Genomic DNA, 6841 nt, shown 5'->3' on the forward strand with positions numbered 1-6841 from the left:
ACACACATACGCACACGCTTCCGGTCAGCAGGGGCGGGGCCTGACACATCACCCCTGCCCTCTGTTCCCACTCACTCGGCTTGTTAGCAGAGTAGGTGGCCCATCTGTGTCATCCATTTATGGACAGCTTAGAGGTGTCGCAGTTGACTGACACTGGAAGTGGCAGGGCAGGAAATGAGATGTATCCAAAAACAAGCTTCCTCCTCCTCCTCACTTCCAGCTGTCTCTCCCTTAACAAGTAAAGCTCCCCAGTCCAAGGTGAATGGGTCACAAAGGCAGGGAACTGTGTCTGTTTAGTGCACAAGATGTGTATTTTGATGACAGAGCATGAATAATTCTCCGGAAGTCCTACTTGCGAACACACTGGAGTGAACAAATTTTGCAAAACAAAGTGTAAAAAGTCTGCCCCAGAATATGCTACAATACTTCAAAACAAATTGACCCTGATTCCCAAATGTAAATTAAACTACCATGAAGTCTTATTGTCTGAATACAGCTTTTGTTCCCATTTGAAAAAAAAAACACAGTTGTTCAGAAGTACAATGCAGAATATCAAACACTTTGAGACAGATATAATTTTATTAAAAAGAAAGAAACAGAAGAAACAGCTATTGTTTTATATAATTTCAGGGTGCTTTTTAAAAGTGAGCCATTTTGTCAGCTCCTTTGTGGGAGCACATACAAAATCCCAGGGCTTTTAGCTCCAGAAGAGTGAGAAATGTATTGGAACAAACGGTTGTTTGTTTCGGGGAGTCTGACACTATGGTGATTGTTTGACTCTGGAAATGAGAGAATGACACAACAGCAAAAAAAAAACTGCAAAAACATGCATCCAGCTAGTTTACTCCTACTGGAGACAGCTAACACTAGAAGGTAGTAAACATTAACAAAGATATGGTAGCAACTGTAATGTAATGTAGCTGACTGGTTGACTATAAAGTCCAGTCTTTTCATGGAAACCCATGTTTTTATTTCATCCTGTACTAACAGAGCACAACACTTCTTCTTACTGGAATACTCATACAAATCTAAACAGAGTTTAACGGTTCTGGCCAGTCCTAAAGCTGTAGTAGACTGAGAGGTTGCAAAGGAGGAGGTGATCTGTGTGTACATTTCATTTGTATTTCATTTCATTATATTTATATGGATTATTAATAATTAATAACAGGAATTAATGAGCTGAACATTCATAGTGAGGTAAAAATACATAGTGGGCTGAAAATGCCTAGTTCTCAGCAATGACCATAATTGTTTAAGGGGGAGAAAAAATCAGAAACTCAGACTTGAGTCTGAGTTGATGAATTCTATTCATTAACTGTTTTTCTATGAGATGAATTGACATTGTATTTGTGTTTGAACACAACAGACTTATTTTTACCTGTAGATTAATTTAGACAAATATGAAGACAGTCTTCATTGACCGAGACACGCTTTTCAGGCAATGTTTTTATTAATAAATGATATTCTGCTGCTACAGTACTGTAAAAAAAAAAAAAAAAAACTGATGAAACTTGGGAATATTGACCCAGAGGACATACACGGTGGCAAATCACTGAGCACGGTGACTATTGTGTGTTGGCGTCAGCCACTTACCACCTTTTTAAGAAATCCAGCACTTTGTCCTTCTTCTGTGTAATGTGCTATTTGATTTTTCCCTTGCTGTCATCTTGTGTGGCTGTCCTTAAACGTGTATTCCATTACTGCTTCAGTCCTTTTCCTTCCCAGCCCTCCCCGCCCACATCTGAGATGCTGCCTGCAAAAGTGTCAGCCTCAGCAGCAGACTCCTAGCTGCCATTTCCAGCAGCACCATGAATGTGACCACCTCTGGCAACATCTAATCTGAACACCACACCGTGAAATTGCTTTTAAGTCAAACTGTGAGTTAATGGAGGGCAGCTGAAACTACAAGTACGTCAAACTCTGCCGCGCGTGGAGCAATGCGCCCATGGCTGAAACGTTTATGTTGTACTGTTGTAATTGAGAAGGGTTGTACCAATGTAGACCTTATATGTACAAGTGCCACAAATTCAGTGCATTCTTCGAATATTCAAAAGTACGGATACATCGATGGATTTCTCATATACACACAAGTGTTGATATACCAAAGTGTCAGGGATGGCAGTGCACACAGGCATCTTCTACTTAGTGGAAAATGGCAGTTGTGGCAGTTGTCCTCCACAACTCTCAAGCATGTGTTCAAGGACACATTTGTCCTCTGTCTTACAAAGAATTCTATAACATTGTGCTGTAAGTCAGGGGCGTTGAGGTTTATGCTAACGACAGCAGCTGATTGAACCAGCTGGCTCGTGGTATGCCTGTGAGGATGTGTTCCACTTCCTGCTGCAGGTTTCTTGGCTCAGACAGAGTGATGAAGGCCAGACACAGGAAGCTCCTCATCTCTGAGCCAGTGGTAATGGCGGAAGAGGAGTAAGTGTGGGCTTTTGGCACCTGGTCACTTCGTTTGTATCACCTTACCTTCTCTTCTAAAGCCCAGGGGGATGGTGGATGGGGGGGGGGGGGGGGGGGGGGCATCCTGCTCAAGTTACATTTCAAGTGATTCAATTATGTTTAATTTGCTTTGATTACTGGCAGGACTATCAATTAAGGCTAAGAGCCCTGACGACCCAGCATAAATGAAGTCCCATGCAAGGCAAAGTGATTGGGGCATTAAGGGTGGTTGGGCTTGATTTTACTGCAGCCAGTATAACAGTGTGGTGGTTATCTGGTATCAGAGTCATCATTATTTTCAAATTTCCTCTGAGAATTAATTGTGTGTTTTGTCTATATTGAGCCTGACTACGACAGTTGCCATTTTTTGTCACTTTTCTGCAGACATCCAACATTCCTGTATTTTTATTCCATTATTTAAGACAAGCTAAGGGATGCTAAGTAGACCCAGAGACTTACAATGTCCTCTGAAAGATCCAAATGAGGCGCTGAGGTGCATGCAGGCAAAGCGAGTAGATTCCAGAAAAAAAGATCGGGGAACGTCAGCACATCGGCCCATCATCAGGGCAGAGGAAGATTTTGAGAGCTTCCCCAGAAGGATTTCACAAGCAGGCGGTGTTTACCTTGTGTGTCGCTGCTCCCAGGACTCCCTTGATAAGAGTCAAGGCCATGTTTACCCTGTTCAGCGCAACGAAGACTCATTTCTACATGTGTTTTTTTTTTTGGTCAAGGGGAACTCTGATCCTGATATTTGCAGGAAAAAAGACCAGCAAACAAAACAAACGTCACTTGCCTAAGTCATTCTGTCCTTTAGTTCATCTTACAGAGGGTGCCAAGTGTAACAACTCAGCATATTGAGCATGTAAAGTCTGCTGCCAATGCTTATTGGCTAAATATGGTAGATCTCTGAAACATCATCAGTATTTCAGCCTGGACGTATTATTTAATATGTAAATCTGGTTAGAGCTTTAAATTAATGTAATTTTTACAGTGAAAAGTGAATGAATATCTGAAATGGACACTGTTAATGTTTCATTGTTCCCTCCACAGTTATTTCAAATGTGTCAGAACTGTTATAAATTCATTCAAGTGTGCTGCAATTAGTTTATTCAATTGCACTAAGTCAATATGTGGCAGAAGGAGACAATGTTATCATAATTTTATTGCATTACCTGTGATATCTCCTTTGGAATGCGCTTTTAGTCATTGTAGATGAAGGCACCAATTAACAGATGACTAACAGAGAGCCCATCCATAGCTTCAGTAAACAAAGGTGTAACAGCCAGTGCATCACTTACTTGACCTCCGTGTGTGTGTGTGTGTGTGTGTGTGTGTGTGTGTGTGTGTGTGCGTGTGCGTGTGTGCACTTGGAAAAGTAAGCTGTTTTACTTTCTTGTTTTTCAGCCATGAAAGTTTAGGTGTATGTTCTTGGTTCTGGCCTCTGTTTCTTTGAAAGCTTTAAGATGAACATCACCAGCCTCCAGTGTTCCCAGCAAAGCCAGAGTGCTTACGCTGATGGGCTCACTGAGTAGGAATGGGGTGACTGCCAGAGCCGCTCTTTGAAGGCTGGCACGCTAATGCTCTCTCATTCCTCCTCTTACCCTCACCCCTAGTGCATACTGTCACCCCACATACATCAGAGACAGAGAACACTCACCATCTACTCTGCTCGGAAAGTAATACAAACAAGCGTCCTGCTCACCTTTGGGATGCAATGGCCATTTATTGGAAGGACAAAAAACACAGGAAGAATGTTGTGAATTGGTGTGTGTGTGTGTGTGTGTGTACGTACATATGTATGTGTGTAGGGCGGGGGTGGAGGGGTAGGGATAGAGGGGTGAGCAGAAGGTCAGTTGTTGGTTCGAGATCTTTTTCAAGCTCTTCGCAGGCTCCCTGAGGCATGCAATCCACACCTCTGTATGTTGCTTCGTGAAAGATAATGTTCGTAACCTACCCTCTTACATCTTACCTTTTTTGGCCAAATGTTTTCCCAGTGATATTTAGGGAATACCTGGGCAACACATTAGTCACACACAAACCTAGCTTTTACTGGCCTTACCACAGGTGATTTTAATCGCTCTGCTATCTTGGGGAACAGTTGCATCACCCCATTTACGGAGTCGGGGGTTCTGATCTTCCTGCCAACAAAATTCTGAGCGAAGGGGGAGACAGTGGGGGAGTCTGGGGGGTGGCAGTGAGCCAGTGACCTTGACTGTCACTCACCCTGGGGAAACGATAAGCAGCTAAAACAAACACATCTGAGATTGTTGGTCTAAAAGCCACAGCAGGTAGGGCCTGCTGTAAAAACATGTGACAGACATCTGATGGGCTGTGGCCGACAGGCAAACCAGGGAACGTTTATTTATTTACTCTCAGAGAGGATTGCAGCTCAACCCATACCCTTACCATTGCTAAACAACTCTGTCATTCAGTTGGCTACTGCGCTAACTTGGCTGGACACCAGTCCATAGAACAATGACTTCCACACATGTCACTACTTCTGAAAATCATGGGAGAAAAAAAGCACATAAAGTAACTGTATAATGTTACAAGCTTTATCTTAAAATACTATTTCCATGCAGTGATTTGATATGACTCACTGGGCCTGCTGAATCTAAACCAGCATCACTGGGGGAGCAGCGCATGGTGCTGAAGGGTGACCTGCTTCTGTTCGTGTCATTTCCTGCTGTTCTTTACTCTTTTTCATTGCAGATTCCTCATTGGGATAGATTACACCCACAGTTATGTAAGTGGTACATTTTTTTTCAGGAGATTTAGCCGTACATGACCCAGACACCACAGAAGGCTTTTAAAAATCACAGCCTGTTGTAAGGAATACAAAAAGCACGCAGACATGCTTTATTTAGAAGGCACACAGTAGTCACAAATACATTTTTAAATTTTCCTTGTGAATATGGTAGGGACAGATCTTAATGTCCTGTTTTCTTGTGTAACATTATTCAAAGAATGCATAAGAATAAAGAATATTCACAATTATAGAGAGAATTTAATACAATTTCATGTCAGCAAACGCAAACAACTACATAGCTATAATTTACCACAGGATTGCACCCCAAAGGCTGGGATTTCACTGCAGTTCATATGACGCAGTTTTTGTAGCATGGTTGACTGTTCACAACACTCTACTCAAATCCAAAGTTTCATTGTGTTGCTTTCATGTAGCATTTGTTGTATTTCAAGGATTTACTGTTTACAAGCTGTTTTGACTTCAGTTGTAGGTCCATTAAATTAGCCTTAGAAATACTTAAATATATAGAATGTAGCTACAGCTAGGCCCTGCATGAGAGGAAAATACACTTATGTGGACACACCCATATATCAGCCACCTGTGCTTTTCTATTTTTCCTTGTATCATGTGAAAGCTACAGTAAATCTAAATCATAATGAGTCCATCTGAAGTGGATTGTAAATTGTAAAAAGTCATTCACCTCATGGCACATAGCAAATGATCCTTTCCAGCACCATCAACCATATTGATCTGTACTTTTTGGTGGGGGCATAGGTTTTGAAGGTGTTTGACCTATATATTCCTTTAATAGGATTATATTATATTGTCTCACACCCAATATTCACTCAATTTCACAGTGAAATATTAGCTACTGAGTACTGCTGTTTAGGGCATACACCTATCCATGTTAGAGACAGGCAAAATTTCCAGTTGAAATGATGAGTAAAATCTGAAGTGTAAACAATGTGTGAGTTCATAGATAAGGGCATCTGCTAAGCAAATAGGCCCATGTCACAAGGGGAAGGGGGTTGTTTGAATATTAGCAGGTGAGGCAACGGAAACCGCCAGTGACTGGTGGTGAGACGGAGCTGGGGTTGCCGTGGAAACACACAGGAGAAGATTTGAATGAGAATGCTTCTCTCACTCTGAAGGCAAAATTCAGGTGAAAAAAAAAAACAACAAAAACACTAAATAGGAAATACACCACAATCACAATATACAGCAGTACACAATAAATGTGCCAAAGGTAAATATCTTTATTCATTAATTAATTTATAAAATCCTAATTTATAAACCTGTATCATCTCAGACAACATCATGTGCTGAAAACGGCCATGGAAATTGGGTAATACTGAAGTTCTTCCAGCTTTCTCTAAAATTGGGGTCCCTATAAATGTACTGCCTTCAAAAACCAAAGCAAGTCAAGCCCTGCTAGCAGAATGGCTAAAAAGATTATCATGGTTTGCATTATAATGATCTTAGAATAATCGCATTGGAATGAAGAGAATCTCACTGAAAATATGTAGTACAAGTGCTACTTCTACAGGTATCTTAAATTAATTCTACATAGCATTCTATGAAACGTTAGTTTGTTCATTCTTGTAAGTTAGTCGACTTCATTTCGGGTACTTGGAAGTTACGTAA

This window comes from Megalops cyprinoides, chromosome 5, assembly GCF_013368585.1.
Source record: "Megalops cyprinoides isolate fMegCyp1 chromosome 5, fMegCyp1.pri, whole genome shotgun sequence".
NCBI lineage: Eukaryota > Metazoa > Chordata > Actinopteri > Elopiformes > Megalopidae > Megalops > Megalops cyprinoides.